General features: G+C 36.5%; 1 protein-coding gene and 1 long non-coding RNA gene across 8 annotated transcripts in view; both read right to left on the bottom strand.

The window, feature by feature from the left end:
* The window catches only part of LOC131684722 (mucin-5AC), a 768934-nt gene that overhangs the window by 548389 nt on the left and 193492 nt on the right, over positions 1-27053 (bottom strand). The gene's annotated exons all lie outside the window — the stretch shown is intronic.
* On the bottom strand, positions 13564-15769 carry LOC131684731 (uncharacterized). Its single transcript, XR_009304680.1, has 3 exons — positions 15048-15769; positions 14717-14987; positions 13564-14665 (listed from the first exon to the last, which is right to left on the bottom strand). It is a non-coding gene; the product is annotated as an uncharacterized LOC131684731 (long non-coding RNA).

The raw sequence follows: 27053 nt of genomic DNA, 5'->3' as shown, positions 1-27053 counted from the left end.
ATGCGATGACAGCTTTTTATCAACGTGTTCAGTCAAGCTTGCGTGGTGCTGCTGGTGCTACTGGTATACTGATAGCGCTGATAATCTGAAGCTTTCGCGAATTTTGTTTAATATTCACGCTAAACAAATGCCTGTTTCTAGATTTAACGAGGGGGGAAGCTTCTGACTTTAGGTTTGATTTGTTTTAATTAATTTCGAAAATGTGCTGAATAATAAATGTTTTCGCTGTTTGCGAAAAAAAAATGCTGATGCGGATCCGGTTTAGAAGCACTCCCAGCGGGAGACCCATTGCGGATATGTTCTTTTTCTGCTTCCAATTTTCTAGAAGTATAGTTACAGCTTCATGCCATTTCCCACGGAACGTGTGAATTCGAATTCGAATAATTATTATACCCTTCATCAATCACAGGCGTTAAGATATAGATTTACATTCCAAAATGATGCAGAAATATGGAGTGAAACTATAACACAATATCCAAGAAAACGCTAGTCAATCTCACGGCTAAAGAAAAAATGTAGAAAATTTTATCCTTCCAAATCAGTACCCATAATGATGATAGTGCTGTATAAAAACACAAATTGCTAAATTCACTGGTACAAAAATATTTTTATGAAATTTATATAAAATTCCAAGAACCTAGCGCTAGGTCAATCGGTTCTTTTATCAAATAAATTAAATTCCATGTATCGTAAGACATAGGACAACAATCATTTGAAAAGATTTTGAATACAATTTCTAAAGTTCTATGGTAACACACTGCCTATGATCGTAAATTAGTCCCATAGAGACCGGAAATTCCATATAAAGTGAGATAAATATCCAATCATGGGCAGCACAGTCCGTTATTGAAGCATTAACGCAAAATAGTTTTTCTATGGCACCTGAAAGAAGAAGGTTATTTTTTGGCATGCTCATGAGATTTTATAAATTGTTAGGCCCACTTACCTTTCTTACTTATTTAAGAGTCCTGTGCACTCCGAGCGGTGCAAAGAGCCGACTTGATAGATTTCCATCCTGGGTGATTTCCTGTTATCGTCTTAACATGTTGCCAGGTTGGATTTATGGATGCTACGCCGCCATGAGCCTCTGAGTCTGCCTCTGCTTCGATGTCCTGCTAAATCCTGTAAGATACTGAAAACTTGGAACATTTCAACATTGCCCGACCAAATCAAGAAGCTCTTTCCGCCTTTCTCCTATAGAAAGGTTATGCAATCATTCTGAATATCGTCAACATAATCCCAGCCAATTTTTTTTGACTTATATAGGTTTTCTGTATTTTTACAGGGGTTAGCACCTACCAGACCCCCCCCCCCGCCATATACCACCCTTCCCTAAACCTCTCTTCCCCCATCAAGTCCCCTCTCATCAAGCCGCCCCCGTTATAATTTCCTAGTGCCTCTAGAATAAACTTGAATTTTGAAATGAACACATTACGTAATAGACAATTACCGCATTTAATAAAAACCTGTGAAAAATTTAGATTGAAATGATTTTGAGATTGAAACTATTTCAAAATTGAAACTAATTTAAAATTTCTTAACAAGATGAATATTTTTGGCGGGGTCCGGATCCCAGGAAAACTCTCCTAGATCCGTCACTGGTTTCAAGTGTTTCAGCGTCGTCACATAGCATCTCAAGTTCGTGGCTGTCAATCCATTGTATGTATGTGCAAATCGTACTGAATATGTAATATACATTTTAATCATTGTATTGAACATAACCAATGGAATCGTAATTTGGGCAAATGAGAAAGGCACAATTTCACCACCAGGTGGATTAAAACAGGTTTTTCTAAATGATTTGGATTGATTTGTATCACATCAGCAACGTGTGTTTCCAGTCTGTTCTAGAAATGACACGCATTCATAGAATATCTACATGTATGTCAGGTAGGATAACCGCAATGCTTAGTAACCGCATTATTTGCTTGCCACTGTGACCAGCAGAGATAAGGAAATTGAGTATTTGTGGTTGTCCTCAGGGTGGCGTTCTATCACCTTTACTATAGATCCTGGATGCCGATGGCTTGCTGAGGAAACTCAATTACCTTGGAATTCCAACCTACTGGTTTGTTGACGATTGCCGAATACTAATTACTGGACTTTGCACCAGAACACCTCTCACTTGATGGGACCTTCTCCTGTGGAAAATAATGGCAATATTTGAGATTTTTTAGAAAAAAATAAAAAAAATGCGAAATTCTGCTTTCGATCTTTTATTTGTCATTTATCGATAATTACAAAATAATTTTCCAAAATTCAAAATGGCTGCTTCAAAATGACGTTTTTCTCGAAACCTTGTTTTTTCGAACGTCAACAATAGGTCTTGTTCTAGTGATCTGATTTCCTTTATTCAAAAAATATTTGGAAGTATATACTTTTTTGTATGAGTTTTGTCTAACATTGGCATGGAAAATGATTTATTTATAATTTTTAAACGAGATTACATTTAAAAAAAAAATACGAATTTTACTTTTTCCTCGAACGTCTGAAAAATTGTTTCTTTTTGACGTAGGACTACGTCTTTGTTTTTGATATAGGGGTACACGTTGCAAAGTCTACAAAAATGGTATGTAACGAAAATCTCCAATTTTAAAAGCATATAATTCAGCCATCTCACGATAAATTTTCAAATATTTTGCGCATATCGCCCCGAAATACTTCTAAGAATAGATTCCAATAGATAAACCCAAAGATTAGATATCATGGCATTGAACATTTAAATAGTGAACAACCTAGTCAAAATATCGCGCATTTGCACACAGAAGATAGCGCTTCCCTAGTCCAGCACGACAGATTTGTGTACCTAGCGCGCTACGCTTCTATGAATGACGTCATCATCGATATTTAAACGGACGGATTTCGCCGAACGCGCTCAGTTGCCAGTTGAGCGGCAGGCGAAGCAGATCACTGCGCTGTGTGTTTTCACAGCCAACGTAGCTGAGTTAGAAGTCCGTTACACTGCCTGTGGAGGTACGCTACCCTGAATGCGACTGAAGGAAACATTATGCTATTTTTTGTGTTGTGCTCGTTTCCAGCACACTTTTATGTATAATTATTCGTACACAAAATAGTTTGTACATGCGAGCTCCATTTGCAAACACTGTTAGCATAGTGTCGTGGTATTAGTTGTCTCTTTCGCTCTACCCATCATCATCAGCGTTCATTCATTTTGCTTTTTGCGCTTGGGGTTAATGTTTGTAGGTAGGTAGATCTAATTTGTTACTAAATTGCACAACGAAAGTTTATTATTTACGTTCGATCAATTCATTGATTTATTACCCCATCACGTGATTCATTTCCACTCAGCCTATAGTATTTTGATTCTACTAATAGGTACATACTACAAACCCTAATTATGAATGAAAACACTGCCACTTGAAAAACCGTTGCAAAAACGCATCTAAATATATAAAATTGTTTTCGATTCATGTATATTTATAGTTTTGATATATGATTAAGACCACTGCATTCGCTATATTTTTATGCGTACTTTAGGAAAGTTACAATAATGGCAAAATATAACTAGAACGCTTGGTCTATATATGAAATGTGATTATATTGTCTAAAATTTGTTTTTTCTTCAGTGGTCCGGGTTTTTTACCACACACAATCGAAAAGTTTTTACAAGATAATCTTATGCTATAAAGATTTAGCTCCAAATATTAGTTCGGTCACAGTTTTCTGTCTTCTTTCTTCTTATCTTCTTAAATAAGTTTAGTCGGATTCGATCACCTAATACAAATGAAATGACCTGATAACCAAGAAGGTTTGGTTCAATATGTAATATTCGATGTCGATTGGTTGTGATTAAACCATATATAAGAAATATGTTTGATTTATTATTACTATCAATGTAATAAGAAAATAAATATTTTACATTAAGGTTGGACAGAGAAAGGGTAAAATTCGCAAACGAAAAAAGCAGTTTTTTCCACACCGTATGTCAGATCTTCATAAAAATCAATCAGCAGTACTGTAACAACATTCTACATACGCTGATTGATTTTTATGAAGATCTGACGTACAGTGTGGAAAAAACTGTTTTTTTCGTTTGCAAATTTTGCGCATTCTCTGTCCAACCTTAAGTAGTATAGTCCTACGTCTACAGCTCGTGCAACCCCATAGGGCTGCCCCTTGTAGTTTTTTATCAACATTTTTGAAATTTGGTAAATCATAGGAAATTTTATCTATTTTAATAAATTATAGCCAGGTCCTGCACTTGATAGAGGCCGACGAGATCCGCCATTTTCAATTTTCGAAAAAAATATCATTTTCGAATTATCGATAAATAATGAATAAAAGAACAAAAGCAAGTTTGTTTGTCTTATTATTTTTCCACAAAAAATTCTCAAATATTACTTGATTTTCCGCCGAATCTAGGAGAAGATCTCCTTAAGGGGAGCGTCTGGTGTAACGTGCTCAAAAGTGCTTTTTTACTGAAGGCAAGGCAAGAATGGATCTTTTGTGTAATGTTAGGATCGCTTTATACATTCATTGTGCACGAAAAAAAATATTTTCAGTCACACAGACCCACACATACGAGCGTTTCAAGAGTAGACGTCCAACCATTTTCAAGTCGAGGAGCGCCGCGGCGAACACGATAACTCTCGATTAAATTGTCTGATACGGGAAATTAGAATGTTTTGTAAAGCTTAGACTTGTAGTTAGTCGATGCACCACAAAAAATAGAAAAAGTGCGAGTTTCGGAAAATGGCTTAATGAAAACCGAAAAATCTCATATTTTACTGCAAAAATTCGTTCACTTTTCTTTAAATTATTAGGGAAAAAAATTTATTTAGTTTTTTGTAATTTATCGACAGACTACACATATCGGAAATCCTCATAAGAAAAACAAGTCAATTCGTTGATTAGTTTTTGAGTTATCGTGTTCTAGAAAAACGCTATTAAAGGTTAAAGGGTGTCTCACATCAAATTGCATTACGGAAAAACCGCTGTTGAAAATGACCCATTGGGTATTTTCTCTTGAAAATTTAGGTATAAGTAGTTTAGAGTGTATTATTTACACTATATTTTTATCGCTGTCAGTTTTTCGAAAACTGTTGCCGATAGATTGAAATTTGCGTGTGTTATGGCAAATACGCGCTTGGAATGCATGGCTGTTTAACACAAAAGAAGCTTAGCGTGGCCACCGAGATTGTGGGAGACCTTTCTAGAGTTTCAATACTAACAATTAAAGAAATAAAAAGAAGTCAATTATTTTTGCCCTCTACGCCAGACATCCTCCTTAAGGGGAGGTTCTCATTCAAGATTCCATAAAAAGATTTTTTTCTTTGCATTTTTCGAAAGGTATAAGTATTTACAATATTGTGTTAAACGGGTTTCTTGGTCCGGGCAACAAAAAAATTCTACAGGCCTTTATTCGAAGCGGCGCACAGTGGCTGGAGGCTGGCCAAAACCTCAAAAATTTATTTTTGAAATATTGATATTTTATATTTTTTCTAGATTTCTCATATATTGGATGATGCATATTCAAAATTTTATGATCATTGGATAAGAACACGATTTTTAACATGAGTTTAAACGTAGCAAAGTCCGGACTTTTTATTGATTTTCATTTCCGAAACCACCATTGCTCTGTTCACTTCAAATGCATGTTGCTCTTTTGATTTTCGTCCGATTTTAGCACAACTAGTTTCATTGTGTAGAGGAACGAAAGAACTTGATTAGTGAATAAAATACATTTAGTAAATTTGCTTGGAACTATGACTTTTTAGTTTAAATATGTTTGAGGTGGTCAGATCAAAAATACTTTTTTCACTAATGTATTCAGTACAAATTTCGGAATCATTTCGGAACGGTCCCATAGTATACATTCGATGGGGAATAACCTCTACTTTTCGAATATCATGGTCTCGTTCTGCGCCTAGGTGCGCAAAAAGTTTTAAGGAGATTTTGAAGCTTTGTTGCTGATATGGAGGCGCATGGTGTTTTGTTTAAAATAGTTAGACAATCTACAGTAAACCAATATATTACACAATGGATTTAAAGTAGTATTCTTCATTTTTTATGATATTGCTGACATTGGTGAACAGTAACGGAAAATCTATCATGAAAACGGGATCATAGTTATAAGAAAGGTTCAATGACACTGTATGGAAAAATGCATTTAATATTTTACGACTTTTGACATCAAAAATGAGCTCAGCACCTCAAAATTAGCTTAAATTGTGATTTTAAGCCAAATTAGGTAACATTTGAGGTTTTGTCCGACTTTTGTTTGAAGACCCGCCACTGTGCGGCGTCCTGCCCGCCATGGGACGCTTTTGGTTCGAGACGCACGCTTCAGGTAGAAACCTTTTCATGGCATTATGCACGTTTCCGGAAAGCTTTGCGATGCACTGTGCAGTGTGCATGTGTACAGTAGAGTGAGACATGGTTATAGAAATAATATTTTCTACGAGCAACTTTCTGTTTTCCATTTGGGTCGAATAACTGTGCAAATTTTAAGCTCGATCGGTGGAACTATATTTTTGCGCCCATGGTTTAAAGTTTACTTGGGATTTCGCTTATGGAAATCGACTTTTACAAAATAAATCGATTTATGGTTCTTATAGGAAATTTATCAAGGAAACAAAGTCTCGAAGGCTGTGAAATGATCTGACACTTGTCGAAAAAGTTTTTAAGCAAAAACTGACTCATCATCTGAAGACTGATGAAAACTTCAAGCTTCATAGCATAATTGCTGCTGACGGACGAATTAGTTTTTTAGCTTTCTCTTATTATCTTCTTTCGAATACATTTTTTAGCTTTTATGTATCAGGAAAGCCTCAATTTGTCCCTCAAAACATTTGAGAAGTGACCAAACAGTTCAGATCATCGATTTAGAAACAATAAGAGAAAGTCAAAGAAACAAAATCGCAGACTAATCGTGAGTTATCAAACAACTACAGACAACGGCAAAAAACGAAAAAAATGGTCAAAATTCTTAAAGTTACGTTTTTGTCCGCCATATTGGAATTGCCATTTTTATTTTTTTTTAAATTTTGATAAATTATAACTTAAATGCAAGTTTGTAAATCATAAAACCTTTTTTCTCGATTTTGGCACCATTCATGTTTTAGTGGGGATCCGCCATATAGGATTGGCCATTTAAAATCTCAGAAAACTGACATAAAATTCGTAATCAGCGATGTCCAAAACCCATAATTCCATGTAATTGTAACAAATAATTTAAATTCTATCACGAATAATTCATCGGAAGTATTCTAAAAACTTTAAACACGTTTATCTCAAAGCATGATTTTCCAAAACTGCGTAAAGTCTCATTTGAAAACGGTTCAATTGAAAGATTTCATCTTTTTACATTTCTTATAAAAGAAATGTATAGAATTCGCTCAAACTTTCAAGATTTTTTCCGAGGCCTGGAGGGCCGAGTCTTATATACCAATCGACTCAGCTCGACGATTTGGGACAATGTCTGTGTGTGGGTGTGTATGTAACGGACAACTTCTCATTCGTGTTTCTCAGCAATGGCTGAACCGATCTTATCCAAACCAATTTTAAATGAAAGAACTAAAAAACAGTATGAACCAAGGGGTGAGTCGCTTAGCACAAATCGAATTGTGCTCACAAACAAACAGCGTGGTAGCTCGTGCCGCAATGTACCACGATGTGCCACGGTGTGCCACGCTGTGTCATGGTGTTCAGTAAAACAAAAGCAATGGTTGCTATGATTATTCAACTACACTTTGTTGACAGTTTTCGAGTTGTCAGAAGTGTGCCTCATTGTGCCACACATTGTGGTAACGGGTGAAATGATCGTGTATTACTGTGAATCGTAATATTATATCGTGTTATTGTAGGTGATATACTGTGCATAGCACATTGTTCTAAGCGACTCACCCCTTGGTATGAACGCTATTAATTTGTTTTCGATTCTGATGTTTAGTTTTTAAGATATGAATGTTTGAATGCGTAAAAATGGCGTTTTTTGCAGTTTTTTTAAATTGCCTGCCGGAATTGACAATATAGATTAACAATTTATATGTTTTTAGACAGCTTAAACGAATACCTTTTGAACAAGCTATAGATTGTTGAAATCGGACTATTATCAAAAGAGATATTTAACATTAAATGCGGACGAAAGATTTCTATCATTTCCGATTGCCAGAAATATCACCAAAAACATGTAATCTATTATTAACGCCAAAACGGCTTATTTTAGGTCAATAGTATCTTCGGAGAATTTAATGGAGGTAATATGCTCTTTCTTTTGGTATTGTGCTTTTGCTGATTAATCCCCCTATGAGTGAGATATTTTCACAAATTTTCTTGGAAGTGATTATATCGAAATGATGCCTTCAGCAAATTTGTAGCTCTTACTTTTGCGAATAACTTTACTGAAGACTTCAAATATCTATTTTTAATACTTTAAAAGTTATGGCTTGTTGTTTGCGGATTACTCTTCGTCGCCTATTTATTGTTCAATATAGTAATAATCCATTGAAATAAGCCAAACATTATTTCGATAAATCGAATTTTGTATTTCATTTTTCTATCTACAACCGCTAGAAATAATCACCGAACACTTCCAAGTTGTCTGGAAGGAACTTGATAACTTATCAGTGCAAAAATGTTCATTTGTGCGAACCTTCTGACTGCAATTTTTCTAACTTATGACCATCGGATCGATCTGAAATCTTTCGGAAAATGAAAAGCGAAATAAATAACTCCAAGCAACGGCGTAGCCAAGGGAAGGTTTTAACACCATACAGCCCCCCCACCACACAAAAAAAGTATTGGATTGGAGTTGAAAATTTATTGATGCAAACTGATTTAATTCAATATTACAATAACAATTATCTGATCCGTAGATTGATAACCTGTTGTAAACATCATGAGGACTTTTGATAAATTGTCGGAATGGGGTCCTGATATGTAACTGATCTATTGGTCTTGATTTCACAGTTGTCTAATAGCATCAATATCAAATTCATGCCTGAAAACATTCCAATAGAAAATTCCAGAGTTCTGTAATCAATCATAATCCTCAGATTTCTTTTCAAATTTTCAGCTTTTTTCCTACACAATATTACGAAATCTTATTACACAATTTTTCCTAATAGGTTTGTGAAAATTATAAACTATTTGAAATTTTTTAATAGTTTTATTTTTTATTTAACCGTGATTTTTTAATAAATAGTGATCATCGCTTCACAACGTAGTCTATTTTTCATGGTTTGCGGTGAGCACGATCTCTCGAATTGCTGAGCTGAAAATTATGGAATAGAAATTAATTTTTAGTATTCTTTACAGACCCGCTGGTGCCCTAAGACGATTTCGCTAGATTTTTAGAGCACTATGCACTATGCACACTATGCATGCCCAGAAAAATGATGAATTTTTGAAAACTCAATCGGCCCACCCCTGAGTCGATTCCTAGTCCCACCAGGAGTACTTGTACCAAATTTGAAGCAAATCGGACAAGTCTAACTACCGGACCAACGTGCCTGAAGTTTATATTGGATTTTTCAACAATTTACATGGAGAAAACTCACCAGCTCGTATTTTCGCCGCTAGGTGGCACTGTATACAACGTATTATCACTGTAAGTGAAAATAAGAAAGATATTTTAATTATCTACAACTTTGTCGAAGACTGCTAGTAAATCCGGCTATGTTAAAAGAAGTTATTAAACTTTTAACGAAGTGATGTCTGAGTCAGTTTTGCATGGGACCTAATAGTGCATAGTTGTGTATCAGTACTCGATTCATACGAACTAAACATTTTTGTGAAATAATCGTTAGGTTTAGCTCAATGGTATGTTCAGAAGAATTATAGTAAATAATACGAGTTATGTTTTGGTTAGAAAATTTTAGTTCCACCTGTGACCGCATAGAGGGCGCCACTACTAACTTTTCATAGAAGAGAGATAGAGTATCAAGATGTTCAGAAGAAATACTGAAAAATGCCTGTTCTATAACTTTGTAGAAGACACCAAATTTCTATCTCTCTTCGTTGAAAAGTTAGTGTTGGCGCCCTCTATGCGGTAACAGGTGGAACTAAAATTTTCTAATCAAAGCATGACTCGTATTATTTACTATAATTCTTCTGAACATACCATTGAGCTAAACCTAACGACTATTTCACAAAAATGTTTAGTTCGTGTGAATCGAGTACTGATACACAACTATGCACTATTAGGCCCCATGCAAAACTGACTCAGACATCACTTCGTTAAAAGTTTAATAACTTCTTTTAACAAAGTCGGATTTACTTGCAGTCTTCGACGAAGTTGTAGACAATTCAATTATCCTTCTTATTTTCACTTACAGTGATAATACGATGCATACAGTGCCACCTAGCGGCGAAAATGCGTGCTGGTGGGTTTTCTCCATGTAAATTGTTGAAAATTCCCATACAAATTTCAGGCCCGTTGGTCCGGTAGTTAGACTTGTCCGATTTGCTTCAAATTTGGTGCAAGTACTCCTGGTGGGACTAGGAATCGACGCAGAGGTGGGCCGATAGGGGTCATTTTTTCCTGTCACCCTACTGTGCACCCAGTGCATTAACGCCGCTTTTTTTGTGAAAAGGGCGATACTTACATGCGAATGAGGGCTTTGAAACGCAACAAATTAACCTAAAAATTTTGATTCTGCGATATTGCTTTCTTAAACTACAGCAAAAAATACAACGGGCGAAACTGTATTTTTGTTTGTTTATTTAAAGTTTCGCCCTCCACGCTCCATGCAAACAAACAGGGCGATACTTTTTTTGCTAGCAGTTTCGAGGCGAAACTGTTATTTTCGTATTTTTTAGGATTATCAAACTGATACAAGCTGTAAATAGTAACAATGATCTCTATTGAAAAAACCCGGACGAAATCGGTGGTGTAAAACGGTAGTTATTGTAAAAAAAACGTAAGGGCGATACTTCAATGCTGATAGATGGGACCGAAAAAGTAAACAATCGCCAAAAAGGCGATACTATCATTTTGTCAATTTCAATAGCACATATAAATTTTAATTTAAAAATTTCAAATACTTTATGAAGTTTTGGGTTTCGATCACTGAATCATGCAAGCTAGGATGTCAAAAAACACAATAGTTCTTAAATAGGAAATAAAACCAAGTCTGGAAATATTCACTGTTGATTTTCTTTGAATGGTATCACTGCTAGTATCGCCCTTTTCAAGAAAAAGCGTTGATTTCTTAGTTCTCAGTTGCGTTGGAAATTTGAGTAAAATATAAACTTCAAATCGTTTAAAAAAATCCTTTTTTTTCAGTACAATATATAACCCATTTAGGAAAATTCAGTTTTCCCACCACAATATAGATATTTTATTAACAGAGCATTAACAATAATTCGTTGGTATGTCTATTTTATGGGCCATTTTTTCGCTTTCCCATTGATTTGGTTTGAGATTTCTAGCACTGATGTTGTCCTATGCTGATTTGAGCGATTCTCTGAGTCCTGCCACTATCCCATGTAGTATGTGTTATCAAAAACATCGCGAAGCATCAAGTTCTAAATGCTCTCAAACGATATAATATCCGAAGAGAGTGATAAGAGTTATAAGAAATGTCTCATCACACTGTTAGGTGGATTAAACACGTTTTCATTGAAGGAATGACCTATACAATTTACAAATTCTTTGTATACACTATTTATAGTGAAGCCATAAAATCGAAAAAAAAATCGATCTCCCAGTTTGAGATCGCACCATTACGTCAAAGTCAAAGTTTTTTATCCGTTCTTAGGTCATTAAAATTAGTTTGCGTTAGAGCTATATTATTAGTTTTTTGTTTCAGATCGATCCTGAGGCAGCAAACTGTACGCAGTTATGGAATTCCACACCTAACCTTAGACAGAACGTTACCACGGGCGCCATTTTGTTATTTTCGTCTTTAAATAAATTGTAAATGAAGACGAAAATATGAGCTTTTGAATCCTGAAACTGTATGTTTTTGCATTAGCTCACAAATCCAAATTTGCTTCTTTTTTGTCATTTGAATAAGAACCCTCTGCAGGATACTGGGATTTGAAACAGTAATCTTATTAATCTTGCTACCAGTCATACCCAACTGTGGTCACAAATGGTTACATGCGATGGAGGAATTCTTGCTCCCAGCGATATTACACACACATGAAGTTTTCCTTACGGGACACTCCATGCGAAGATGCCATCTCGAGAGGAGTGATTGTCTGGCTATATAGAAAGACAACAACAAACGCAACAGGTCTGTTACACTGACTGCTCTCTTATGGAGAGACGTGCTGGTGCTGGTGTCTACTGGTGTGAAATGAGATTGGAACAATCCCACTCGCTAGATGGATACTGTACGGTATTCCAAGTACAAATCATCAGCGCTTACCCGGTGAACTTATAAACGTCTGCTCCAATAGACAGGTTGCAATCAAAGACCTTAGGTCGGACAAAACACGGTCCAAACTAGTGATTGCATATCAAATTCAAATGGAAAAATTTAGCATTGACAGTACTAGTACTACCTCGTACTATTGCAAATAGTAGTAGGTAGTGAAATGGCGCAAAAAGGTTTATTCACCCTAATGACATTAGTAACATTTTAGAGTTGAAATTTTATCCACGTTTCTGAGACAATGTTTGTGATTTTACAATTCCAATGATGATACGGCTATTATATACAATGTTTACATTGAATAAAATGAGAAGGGGCGTCTCACCAATAGGATAATGCAAGTATTTTCGTAATGAATTTGTTGATCTAGAGTATAAACAATTAAACATGGATATGAAAACGTAGCTTTGAACGTAAATAAAGTGCCATGAATTCTGGAACATCACTTTTTTACATTACGAGAACAGGACAATGGACAAAAATCATGTGTTTTATAATAATGTTCCATTTCCATTTAGTATCGCCTATGTAATGCTTTTTAGTAGAAATGTTTGTTTTTGTTTTGCAAACTTCAGTCGGTTGCCGCCATATCATTACCAAATCGATTTTCTGTGCGGGAACTGGTTCACAATTTTATGATTATTCATAAAATCAAAGGTTGAATCGTGATTTCATTCATAGTTTTTGGAACCTGATTCAGTGTGCAACTAGGCAACGTAAACTGATTTATGATTTGTTACATCTTGGACATGATCTGGTTTTCATGATTGTGAAGTAGTTCACAAAATGAGATATTTCACGAAACTCGGAATATTATTCACGGATCCTTTCAATCATCGTGAGCTAGTTCATGATTCCTAATATATTAATTATGATTCACTATCCGTGCTCGTGAAATATTTTACAAAATCTTAAAAAATTATTCTTGTATACTTGAACTAATTCGTGATTACTACACGGAAACGCTCCCGATCGCATAGCAACTAATATATTAGTCGAATTTCTGAAATCGATTGGTTAAAATTTGGTACAGCTAAACGATTGTTGATTTTTCTAAACTTTCATTTTTGTTTTTGTATTAACAAAACAGTTGCTGAAACAACTAAATTATCTAGTTGAAAATGTGATGCTGTCAGTTAGCAAAGACACACATCATCTGAACCAGCTCATCAAATAGCTGTAACAGCTAATATAATTGTCGATTTCAAAATTGGTGCGAGTTCAAACTGAAAACCACGATGGTTGTTTCAATCAATTGTAATGTTGAAATAATTCCCAACCAGTTCTAACAACTAATATAATTGTCGATTTCAAGATTGTTGCAAGTTGAAACTGTAAACCAAGATGGTTGTTTCAATCAATTGTAATATTGAAATAATTCCCATCCAGTTGAAACAGCTAATGATTTTGTTAATTATAAAGAGGACTTGTTACCCAGAAATAAAAAGCCAAATTATATTCAAAAAAGTTTATTGCCGTCATATCACGTTGTATCACTGAAATATAAATCTATATTAAGAAATATTTCGAAGGCAACCCGCGCCAGCAAGTGGCGTTTCGCGTAATTGGCGCGATTTGCGTTTAAACTAACGAAACTAACTAATTCTATCAACAGATTTGTATTTTGTTTCGATTGTCGATATGATAAGATCAACGAAATATGTTTTAATTCATTAGTTTATCATGTTATTTTCGAATGAATTTTCCAAAAATCATGTGCCATTGTGTATAATGAATATGGATAAAACCACGTACTTTAATCTTACTCAACAATATATTTTTAACTTAAATGCGGCAGTACTATGCTATGAATTAAGCTGTGAATATTCGTGCGGCTTTGTAGCCGTACCTTTTCGTGACAATGTTCTCGATGCAGCTCCCAAAAAGTTAAAATATCTCCATGTTCAGTGTGTAGCGTACTATCATTTCGCCGATATCTTCGCATACCTACTTGCTTAGAAAATGATCTGATTCGATGACAGGTACATATTGATCCAAGGGCTTGACAATTCCTAAATTGCTTGATTTCTTTTTGCAAAGTTGCTTGAACTGATTTTCCATGTTTTGGTTTTGGTATACATCGCCTATAGCAGATATTGCAAGCATTATATTACGTTCTCCCTAATCAAACAGTTCATCCCGATCAGGTCATTAGAATTTTGTTCTAACGTGGTATCTTTATGCTTCACGTCCTCCGTAAATATTGTATCAAATGCATAGCACCATGAGAATTCGCTCGTAATCCAAATCAATGTACTCAGTTGCTGTGCAAACCATTTAGGGCTGGTGTCAAGCTACGCAAAATTTCAAGCATTGCAAACCTGTAATATAGTAGAGTAAGATTTTAGAAGTTCAAATATGTACAAACTTACCTCAGATGTAATTTGTAATTTTTTATCAGCAGAACGAAAACTTGTCAGTTACATAAACTTTGTATCAAGTCAAGGAATGTAGCCAGCTCTGTACATTTCACGCTCATATGGCAAAGATTTAGAGAATATTCCTCGATTCGAACGCCTAATTATGGTAAAAAGTCGTCCCTGAGCTGATTGTGGAACGTAAGCATTACGATCGAGTTTATTCGCAACCAGCTGTGCGAAATTCGGAGAAAGCCGAAAGGAATGTCGTGACACTCTGCTTGAGCTGTTGGGAAACGAACTCTTAAACATGTGGTTGTCTTGTCTAATAGGAAAGAATACTTACATAATATGTATTTTCAGTGTTTTCAATTGAAAATCGCTCTTTTTACCTGCATTTTCTATTGGCGATTTGCGGCAAAACCAAAATTAGTCATGCGACACCTATGATTCAGCTCATGAACTGGCAAAGTGATACAGTTTGCTTTTTTTCACCCGTAAGTGAGTCGTAGCTTACAATAAAATCTTCATTATCTTCTCGGAAAAAGCTTACCACTGCCAAAATATGAATGAAACGTGTTTTATTTGCAATTATTCTGAAATTACACCCATTTGCAACTATTTCACTCATACATTTCTTCGAAATGTAATCGGGGTATTGTGGTTATAAAAAATCGTTCCATAAATAAAGTTCCAACTCGAAGCCGAGACCCAATCAGTACCAATGTCAAACTCCTTCATATTTTGAGCTACGTAGGAGAGAAGGATCGGCTGTGCATGATACAAAGCTGACACTTTCCTATTAGCCGGATATATTCTTTCCTCGCCTGATCTGGAGTTTCATGAATTTACACCATCTCATGAAGGTTTAGCTTAACTTAGGACGAACGGGAAATGCTGTTGCGGCGGCTACGGTGTTCAACAAATTACATTTCGAAACAGCGCGTATATAGCTCTGCGAATAATATTAGAAACCACTATGTTTTACACTCTTTTCGCAAGATGTTTACTCATCATCTTATAAAATGATGGTTTTCCTTCATTTTCATAAACCATTATCAACAAATTGATCGGTAATTTGGCGTTTAAAAGTCATTTTTTACCAATGTTTTCAGAAAATACATGCACTATGACAGAACAGAATAAAATCAGCAACACTTTCCTTCCAGCGCTATCTGCGAGCGGTTTCAACGTAGAATCGCCAATAGTAATGATATAGAGCTGATGTAAACATAACATGGTTGCTAGAAGTCAGCGATGCCAGATTGGAAGCAATTAGGCAATCCATGAGACGTTTCTGATCAGCTGATTATTTCTTGTTTACTTATTCTGACGTTACTCCGAGGGGTGCGACGTCCAACAATATCGTTGATTCGATCCAACATCAAACGAATCGGACTAACGAAAAATATTTGTCGGACGAGTTTTTTCTGTTCGCAGGAGTAGACCTGTTGACAGAACCCACCGCTGAATTGTCAAACAAACGTCTAATGGATTGCCTAATGTTGTATATATAGGTACGGCGAAGATGGTACTTTGGTATTCGTAAGATAAATCTTACATGAGTGGTGTGAGCAGCGATGCCAGATTTACAGATATGTCTGTATTTTACAGACTTTTGATGGTCTCCTACAGACGTAATCAGAAATCTACAGACTTTTAAAAGAGTAACAGTGTTTAACAAAATTGTACTAGAACAATTGTATCCGAATTCGAGCGATTCCTTCACAATAGTTTTCTAATTTCAAGCTTCTCTTAAAGTAATAACCTAGTGTAAATACGATTTACACAACCATCTACAGACTTTTACAGACATTTTAATTATTCTTATTCTTATTCAGACATTTCACAAAAACATGTGGCATCCCACTGAGACGTCCAAAAATTTGTTTCAAAATCGTTCAACACGGGTCCAACGATGGACGTTCGTTGAACGGTTATTTGGACGATGTCCAAATTGGTCCAACTAACGTCCATCATTGGACGATTTTGAAACCAACCGTTCTTAGAGGGATCGCTGGGTGTGAGTGATCACAGAATAAACCGATTCAGAATCCTGGTTCCCAGTTAAACTCATTCCGGAACCGGTTCGGATTTCTGAATGGAGTCATTATGGATTCCAAATGAAATGCAACAACCGATTCCGACTCAGAATCGGTTGTTGCATTTGATTTGGAATTCATAATGACGCCATTCAGGATTCCGAATCAAATTCCGAATGGTTTGACCGGGTTGGTGAAAACAAATAGAGATATTTTTTATGAAATGTAAGACATTTGAATGGTATACCTGGTATCCCTGATAGAAGTTGTTAATAAAATCAATATTAAATCGTCAAAAGGGCGAAAGTGTTTTTTGTAAAGAAACTTGTTTCGCTCATTAGTTTGCTGCAGAGTGGATTTTCATGAAAAATATGCGTTAATGTAAATTTTTACCCTTCGTAGAAGTAATTTCAATTGTTTTCTGCTTTGAAATTATAGTAAATTAAGAGAAACCATCAAAATAAAAGTTTGTTTACAAATCTTATTCGCCCTTTTGCAAATTTAATATGAAAATAAACAAGAAGTGCTGCTGGAAAAAGTATTTTTTGTCCGCTTCGAGGGGTCATTCAATTTAGTGGTAACTGGCGGTAAATGACTCGGACACTTTTTCTTCCGAATGTTTCATTAAGTTTCAGGTCGTGTCGTTGTTAATATACTGCAGACGGTTTTGCAATATTATCATTTAACAAATTACCCCCTACCAGTCGACGCATTAAACTATTAAGTGGTATACGCATTACCAATAATAACGGCTCATTAATCTTTATATTCGTACACATCATAACACTCATAAAAGAAAATATAAAAAGTAAACAATTTAACAGGGATGCTGGGTATTTCTTAAATCTGCGCAGCATTTGTAAAAAAATGAGTTTCAGTAAAACGCAAACTATGTCTCAAAGCAAGAAGACGCGACCTTTTATTAGTTGTGTACGATGATACGAAATTGAGAAATCCGTGCTAATCTGTCAGAACACTGTGCAGTTTTAAAAATCTGTTCAGCACTTCGAAAACCTGTGAAACACAGATAAATTTGTGCCCCAGGCATCTCTGCAATTTAATCACTACACGCCACCGAAAAACTACCTAAAATTCAGTACAACTTAAAAGTACCTTACTGCACGGAAGACATCGACTGAATCGAATCTCTCGTTTTGTTTTTGACAACACTAATAAGTGCGAAAGCGACGCACAGCTCAAAAGTACCTAAATTTAAGTTAAAAGAACTTATTCTGTACGTTATTTTATGGTTGCGTGTACACATTTGCACCGATGAATTAAAGTGCTCCCACCCAGTAAAGTTCAGTTGGAATTCAACCTGATTTTAGTTACTTTCCGGCTCCAGTGCCATAACCGATTTTAATTAGAATGGGTTGTACCACTGGAATATTAACGATATCCAGTCAGCATTCCGGCTTATTTCCCGGTTGAACTTACTGGGCAGTATTCCGGTTGAACTTACTGGGTTAGTTTGACAAGGAGGAATAGCTGAAAATGAAATGAAATGTACTCAACAGGGATGCCAGGTACACAGCTTAATCTGTGATTCACAGATATTCAATTTTTAATGTACAGATTTGTACAGTTTTTTGTTATAATGCACAGAGTAGCACAGATTTCTAAATTTTTGCTTCGAGCAAAAACAAAAAAACAGTTCGCCACTTCCTATTTTGAGACAAATTTGTACGTTTTCCTTAAAAATTTTTTATTTGCGTAACTTTAAATGTTCTTCATTCGAAACATTTTCTTTAAAACAGATTTGCACAGATTTTTAAACAGGCAGCGCACAGATTTCAAGAAATACGACCTGGTATCCCTGTGTCACAGCGTCCAAAGCAGCCCCCTGCTAGGCAGCCATTTTATCCTAGCCAACATCTGCCTTTGTTAAAATCAAAACAACCCAATGCTAATGCACGGGCGACGTGGGCCTAAATGCAGCTAGGCCCATCATATGTTGACTACTGTCAAAGTCCGTATATCTCCATAGCGAATGACAGGAGTGACACCCTCCTGGTCCAAAGCGAAACAATTAGGCTGTGCACGCAGGCGAAGTCGACATGGATATTGCGCACTTCCCACCAACCTGGACTCCGCACTTTCGAAGTGCGAGTGATCAAACTGCTACTGAAAACTGCGAGCTGTCAAATCACATGTATTTCAAGTGATAGAGATGGAATTTTCATGGACAGACCAGTCGAGCTAACCAGTCTATGAGAAGAATTCAATTAGGCAATCCATGAGACGTTTCTGATCAGCTGATTATTTCTTGTTTACTTATTCTGACGTTACTCCGAGGGGTGCGACGTCCAACAATATCGTTGATTCGATCCAACATCAAACGAATCGGACTAACGAAAAATATTTGTCGGACAAGTTTTTTCTGTTCGCAGGAGTAGACCTGTTGACAGAACCCACCGCTGAATTGTCAAACAAACGTCTAATGGATTGCCTAATAGAAGAATAGTAAGTGCGCAGTGTGGATAGAATCCAGTTTTTACTGCCACAATCAATAATAACTTTTACTGTGAGCCGTGTTTACCAACACTGCGAAGCAATGTTTGTACACACGGCTCAAGTAAAAGTCAATTTATATCGACTTGCTAGTTGATTTCGTCAGTCTGCACAGCCTAATTAGCATCAAAAATTGCTTGTGTTGCCGCGATGCCACATGTTTTTTTGAAATGTCTGTAGAAGAATAACTAAAATGTCTGTAAAAGTTTGTAGATGGTTGTGTAAATTCTAGTTAAACTAAAATTTTACTTTAAAAATAGATTGAAAGTAGAATTCTATTGTGAAGGAATCACTCGTGTTCGAAAACAGTTATTCTAGTGCAATTTTACTAAACATTATTACCGTTATAAAAGTCTGTAGATCTTTGGCTACGTCTGTAGGAGACATCATAACTCTGTAAAATACAGATATGTCTGTAAATCTGGCATCGCTGTTGTGTTGTGATAGTTCGATAGATATGGATTCCGTTGGTGAAACCGATTGCCGAAATTAAGCAAAACGTAATTCGCAAGGCCCATGATATTGCAACCGAATAAGTGACCTGTGGTCGGAGATTTTTGGTGAACACATCTGCCAAGATCATATTAGTCGACTGCCAGAGGACGTTCAAACGTTTTTCGACGAGGAAAGCGAAAACCGCAAGAGGAAAAATTTTGGAAACAAAAATATACGAGTCTCTTCGCGAACTATAAAACGATCCGCTACAGTCAGTGGCCGAAATGCAAGGTTTTCGTTTGTATCTTGAAGGTCTTCGAGTGGAGAAGTTACACCGATTCGATGATATTGCAGCGATGCGCCGCGAAATTAAAATGTTGAAGGGCTATTTAGATTTCACTCCGCAGTCGGATCGTCAGGACGAGCTGATCAATGAGCGTAACTTTTCTCCAACAAAATACAATATATCAAATCTTAGACACTTGCATGAATCGGTATGTTCCCAGTACGAACTTCTTAAAGACTGTCGACAAAATGCGTTTTATACTAAAGAATCTGTGGAAATATTTTACGATTCGTCCCTCGGTTGTGAAGAAATTTGAAAAATATAACTATTATACAACATATGACAAACTTTTTACCGAGCTAAACCGTTGCGAGGCAATGCGACGGGAGAATATTCAGGTGTTTGTCGACAGAACTCGGGCAGAGATCGTGCACTGGTGCGACAAATGCCTTAAATCCGAAGAAGAACGTGCGAGGTGTTAAACTTTCAAGAGTGATGTTTACAATCAAGATTTACTGACACTGCATAAGATTGAACTAAACGATCTGAAAGTATATTATAGCAATAACTCTATGAAACGAAAGGTGACTCGAATAGCACTAAGCGGTAAGTATCAGTATCCTATGAACACTGAGAATTTCTTTGAACAAAACACCAAATCGCTCGTCCCTAATGCCTGAATGCAGAGCAGCCTCATTAACTACGGCTCATACAGGTGGAACAATTGTAATACCTCCAGGCAGTACTATAGACTTGGTAGTAAATTCCGTTTCATGCGATGTCCGTTGACATGACTTATGTCAACGGACATCGCAGCTTATGTTTGGCAGATAGGGTAATAATGTAGTATCTTACTGTTACAATGAATCCTTGGCTGGGGCTTTATTATTCAGTGATTACCTTGAGACCCTTACCAGAATCATGGAGAGTACTATCAATAGTTGTCAAACTCTAAGTGTTGATAAGCATTATACCTTCATAGCTTTTCGTTTTGAACTGTTACAAACAAATTAACTACTGAAATAATCGAAATATAAGTTATGCACGTACTCACTCACTACATTAATGTAGGAAAAATCGACGCATGTTGTTTTTGGTCCAAATCGCGCTCCACGATGTAACATTGGATCAATAATTCGATAACTTTTCATCAGATTATCAGACACATGTTCATAAATACCTGCGATGTTTTACAAAATGGGCTGGAAAATATTCACAATCTGTTGGTTCCGGCCAGATCGACCGAATAATGTTTAAGAAGTGTTCTAGTCGGCTCACTCATTTTACATTGCCATATCGGAGCTCCATTATTTTCGAACTTCTTTCTAACCATGAGCTCATGATGAATCTTCAAAAAAATACAGATCTTGTTTAGATGTATGCTTTGTAAAATAGACATGAAACATACATACAGATTTGTTCACGTTCGAGCATCAGTCGAATCATGCAATTTGTTGTCTACCTGATGTATTATATAATAATATTTGGATAAATTCACATATATATTACTAAATTAGTTAGGCACTTCTAAGTATTATAACTGGTTTATTAATCTAAACTTCAAAATCAAACTCTTTTATGTTAGCCTCAAAAATTTTACAAAATAAGCATAGCGAGCAAACTAACGTATCCTTTTCAACTAAAAAAATAGTTAAAAGAAATTTGCAATTTTTGTTTCCTCTTTGCTGTCATTATATTCAGGAAACTGACAGCATCCAAAAACAACTAATTTTTTCAGCCAATTGATGATGCGAAAATCAACAGAACAGTTAGTTGAATCAGCAATTTTTAGTTGAAACAGTCAAGACAAAAATCAAAAATTGCAATATTTATTTTTTGTGATTGCGGGGTTTTCCGTGTAGCAACTGTCCTGATTCGAGCTCGTGAAATAATTCACAAAATCATGAAATCTCATTCATGGAAACACTGATTCCTAGTATAATAGTCACACCTGACCATGTGTGCCCGCGCAATAGTTCACAAAATCATAAAATATCGTTCATGTGTTCGTGAACTGGTTCATGATTCGTAGTACATGATTCAAGATATATCTTGTGTGCTTGAGATATTCAGAAGACATTCGTAATCATTTTCAATTTCATTTAACTCTGCACATGGTGCTAATATTTTCACGTGAACTATTTCAACAAATTTGAGTTTTTTCATGGAAAGTTTTTTGTTGTTTACATGTGCTAAAAAGCTAAAAACCACCTTTTTGTGGGCCACGGATAAGGAGACTCCCTTAATGTCTCAATAAGGAAATTATTATAAATTGTTCTCGGCCGTCAATAGTTTTGAAAGCAACACATTTCATTCGCGAGCCACAAGATACATGGTACTCTGACGGTTTTCACGCCGTCATCGTTTAGCAGCAGTTGAACGTAGCAAAATTATCATTCTAAATCGAGGTACTAGAGTAAAAAGTCCTAACGTGTGCAGTCGTCGGCGTCTTTGCCTCCGCGAACGTAAGCTCTTGCGTTGGTATGTGTTTGTGTGGTTGCTGGTGGAGAGGGCTCTTGTCGTAGACTTATCGTTGAAAATGAACAATTTATTTGATGACATTCCGGATGGTGGGCGGTTCCGGTAAAAGACACCCAGCTGTTGGCATCAACTTACAACGTTTTTTTGTGTAGCATAAATACGTTGAAGCGGGCAAGTAGAAGTACATTCTCAACAAACATGTGCTCAGGGGATTGTACAGATAGCATACGAACAGGAGTACTGTAATTCACGTGATAACTTGTTTCCTTCTTGGTGCAAAATTGATCCTCGGTGTGTATTAAAGTAATAGCTGTAGATGTATGAATGTCTCTTTTCACGCTTACACTGCGTCAAGATGACATTTTATAACAGCAACGGAAGTTACCTTCCATTACGAGAATTGGTTTCAACTTAAGGGGCTTTTAACTGTCAATACGTGAGTGCCGAGTTGCAGCCTATTGTAGTTGAGGAGTGGCTTTCAAGCCTGACATTCCTCTTCCGGTAGCCTTTAAGCTGACATTCAATTATATTCGATTTTTTCTTTGCTCGGAACGTGCGTGCCTCCGACCTAATGCTTTTCTCCGAATTATGTGTACGTTCGGCATCTGAAACGATATAACAACAACGTTTTACCGTCGCGCCGTCGTCATGTCACTCCGATGTGTCTAAGCGGGTTATTTATTTGAGACACAATCCTCCCGATTCTATTTTGAAGCAACGTGCACCGGAGACATCATTCAACCCACCCATTTCCAGATCGCCACCCTAAAAGCGGAAAACTCGCGCGCGTCCGTTGGTTTTGATGTATGGTTGCTAAATGTATTTTAAAATCATTGGATGCACGTAATTTGAATCGACGGGCTGGGAAAACGTATCTCTGTCTTCGCTTGTTTAATCTGAATGGAAGTATAAAAAAAATCAAAACCCGTCTACCGATACTGTTGGCGTTTATTTCTGCTTGATGGTTTCTCCTTTCCTATCCGATAAAGACTCGCGCTGAATATAATGAATCGAAGAAAAAACCGAACGATTCGCCGGAAACTAATCTTCAAATGCTGACGACTGGATCTAGCTGCGGCGGAAGCCGGATCGACCAAACGGAATTCAAGCATGAAATGAAAAATAATTGGACTCGGAGGATTGTTTTTGCTGAACCAGTCATCTGTCGTATCGGTGATATGGAGCATGTAAGATTTGCGAATTACAATGAAATTTGCGTTGTTATTCGTTGGAGTCAGACTAGGAAATTGCTATCAGGAACTGGTAGTTCTAGATGTTATGGATGATAATAATCCGATAGTTGCTTCCTATGTGTTATCTTTCACCAATCCGTTGGTAATTTCTGATTATTATTTATTTCTAGGATTTCTGTTTTAGGCATCAATACAAATAATCTTTTTATTCCTAACCTCGTACCACAATCATCACCATGCACTGCATTTGAACGGTACAGGAAACTTTTTTTTCACGAGCAAAATTGCTCTCAGTGTCGATGCCGGAAACCGAGCAACCGGGTGGAGATTATGAAATAGTCCGAGGTAACCAAAGCAATTAACGCTACGATGATTGATGTTTAATCCAAAAGCTAATGATGTTGTAGTCGGCATTTAGAAGAATGGTACAGGTTGTTCGTAGTCGCTGGAATAAGCCCGTGGGTTGCGTGTCAATGGAGCATTGCGAGATCCTGTCACCATCAGTCATCGGTTATCTGTGCACGATGGAAGCTGCTGCGGGGCACAGAGTTATTCATTTTATAGGTCAAAATATTTTTTTCAATTTTGTTTTTTAAGTTTTTGTATCTATTAGACTAAATCTATAAAACAAGCTATTGTTCTGATTTAACGGTTCTTCAATAAAATACAAAATATGATCTTTTTTACTAAGATAGCTAAGCAAGAAATTGATTCGCAACACCAAACAATACTTTTAACCATCTTTTTCCAGATTGGCCCCACTGTGCGGTGCCGAAATCTTCCTTCGGATTTCGCAAATGTTACCCTAAGCTTTGTCGTTTTCGAATTCGCTGATGTCCCTCATTATGAAGGTGTTAATGTGCCCTGGGAGGGATGTCACGTTATGTTGCTTCTGATTGATACGAAGCCTAGTTTCACCGTTGGAAGATGCTCGTGTCTATATTAATGTTATGAATCGAGTTATGATGGGTAGGATTTTGGATGAACAATTTAGGCGACTGTGTTGCGAATCCAATTCAATGATAAACGACTTACCTGTAATTGACAGTTTGCGGATAAATCGGGCAAATCGTAATTCAACATTCTCGACACAATTTGATTTCGGCGAAGTTCTTTTATTAGTATGTCTTTCTAATTTGCGATTGTGACAGTATTTGAACTGGAAGCAAACTGCACACGTTTAAATAGCATGACTGGTTTTGCACATTACAGTTTGGCGAATCGATTTTTGCAAGTAGTTTCGACAAAATTAGGACTTTATGTACTGTGAGCAGGGCTTGGATTGTGAAGCTTCAAATGAACGAATATAGCGATTTCCCCCTTGCACGAGAGCCCTCATTCTCATGCGTAAATGAGAACCTATGCCTGACGCAAACAGCTAAACGTGAGACAGCTGAGTACTTGAATGAACTTACCCTCCCGGCGAGAGGAAACTCATGCCTTCCCCAAAACAGATGCATGACGAAATAAACATTCTCAAAACTGGAAAGGTAAGTCTCTCTTGCATCGAATCTGCGCTGTCCGATGACACTCTTCATTATACTTGCACGTTGAACTGGTATACGACGAATGCTTCATTATCGTTAGTTTATGATGAGAATGAGGCATGCTGCTTCACGCCTTACTACACGGGATGAAGCGAACATTTTTTTACCACTTTGGTGAAAATACGGGAATGAAAAGCGTTCGTCATATAGGTACTTATCATTTACGTGCAATAGCAGAATTTTGGCGCGTCCGGGCGATACACGAAGCGGTAGAAGCATTGGACCTTGGCATTGGTGGCATTAACAGGCGCATAGACAAACCGTTTACGAACTCAGATGCCACATTTATACCTGCCTCCCCGCTGAGTGCAACGGCCATCGCGCGCTCGCCATCTCGCTTTTCGATCCGAAATCTTGCATAGGGCGTTTGTAGAAAATATTATGTATAAAGGAACCCGGTGCCGGTGCCATTAAGAACGTGGGGGTGGTTCAGTCCCTCTCGATTTCTCAGAAAATGATTAGATTGTTTGACTGTCGTAGGTATTCGTGGAAGCGCCATTCTGAATCATTAATGTTTACATTCTACAGTTTTTTAGTAAGGAGATACGTGTTTCATTTTTTTGCTATGCTCAAAACAAAAATTGATGGCAAAATCGTGATTAAAGTAACAAATAAAAGTGAAAAAATAACAAGTGTTATGAAAAGCTCAAGGTTCCTTTTTTATGGAATGATTTTTGTTTTGGGTGAAAACGCAGATATTTTCAAAACGCTTACCACTTTTATGCTAAATGAGCGTACGAAGCTTCAGCGGCTCGCGTCGGCGCACCCAATTGCCACGCCACAGCAAAGATAATGCACAGTGCTCAAATCGGCAGTAACTTTTTAACACATTCTTTTTGCTTCTCAAGGAGTTTCTCCAATAACGATATCATAAGTAAACATGATTCCATTACAAAAAAAAAAATAAAAATGATGGTCTGAATTGCCTTCTAGGGAGGTCCGAATTAATCCTGCATCGTAAAAGGATGGAAAAACGTAGAGTTTTGCAAGTCGTCGCCTAGCGCTGTCATGGAGTGGTACAAATCAATTTTTATAGCTCCGAAATGTAGCTGAGGTTTCAAACTAACAGTTAGAACCTTTTACCGATAAACACATCTATCCACCTAAAAGGACGATTTGATTAGGTAAGTCCGAATAGCCCCGGGTTCCCCTACGGATCGGCGAGATTTTTGTTGAAATAATGAATTTATATTATTTAGAAAAAATATGTAATGCGTTATATGAATTACCAATACAGTGAAAACCCAATTTTATCAAACCCCAATTTGCTCCCGACTTTGTCAGCCTAATGAAAAGGCGTTTGATGGACTTTAGCAGACGGACCATGTCAAATCCGAATAAATCCTTTCGAGCACTTTTTTATCATAAATGTACAAAATATACAAAAACAAAAACATTTTTTTAAATTTTGCGCAGGAAAACTCCCTTTAGGGAATACATACTAAATAATCAGAAAGGATAATGTGACCATATTTAGGGACTAAAGAAAAAATATTTTAACAGCTTTGGGCTTAAGAAAAAAAATATGTTCCGATTTTGTCAATTTCCTCATAACGTACACCACGGGCTGATAAAAACGGGTCAATGTATACATTCATTATGTAACATTATCTGTTCTAGCATTTGAACCAGATGCGCAGAAAAAATATGTAAAATATAGCTAAAATATGCTTCAAATTCATGAATAAACAAATTCATAGGATTCTTTTCAAAAAAAATGTTATTTATTTTAAAGTTATGAATTGTTTTGTACGTTGAGAGAGTTCGTGCATACAAAAAGCTTGAAAATCTAGAAAGGTTTTAATGGCTATACGATAATTTAATTTGAATGGTCGATTGAAATGACACTGTAAGATA

This window comes from Topomyia yanbarensis, chromosome 2 (genome assembly GCF_030247195.1).
Source record: "Topomyia yanbarensis strain Yona2022 chromosome 2, ASM3024719v1, whole genome shotgun sequence".
NCBI lineage: Eukaryota > Metazoa > Arthropoda > Insecta > Diptera > Culicidae > Topomyia > Topomyia yanbarensis.
This window is presented reverse-complemented; position numbering and strand designations above follow the sequence as displayed.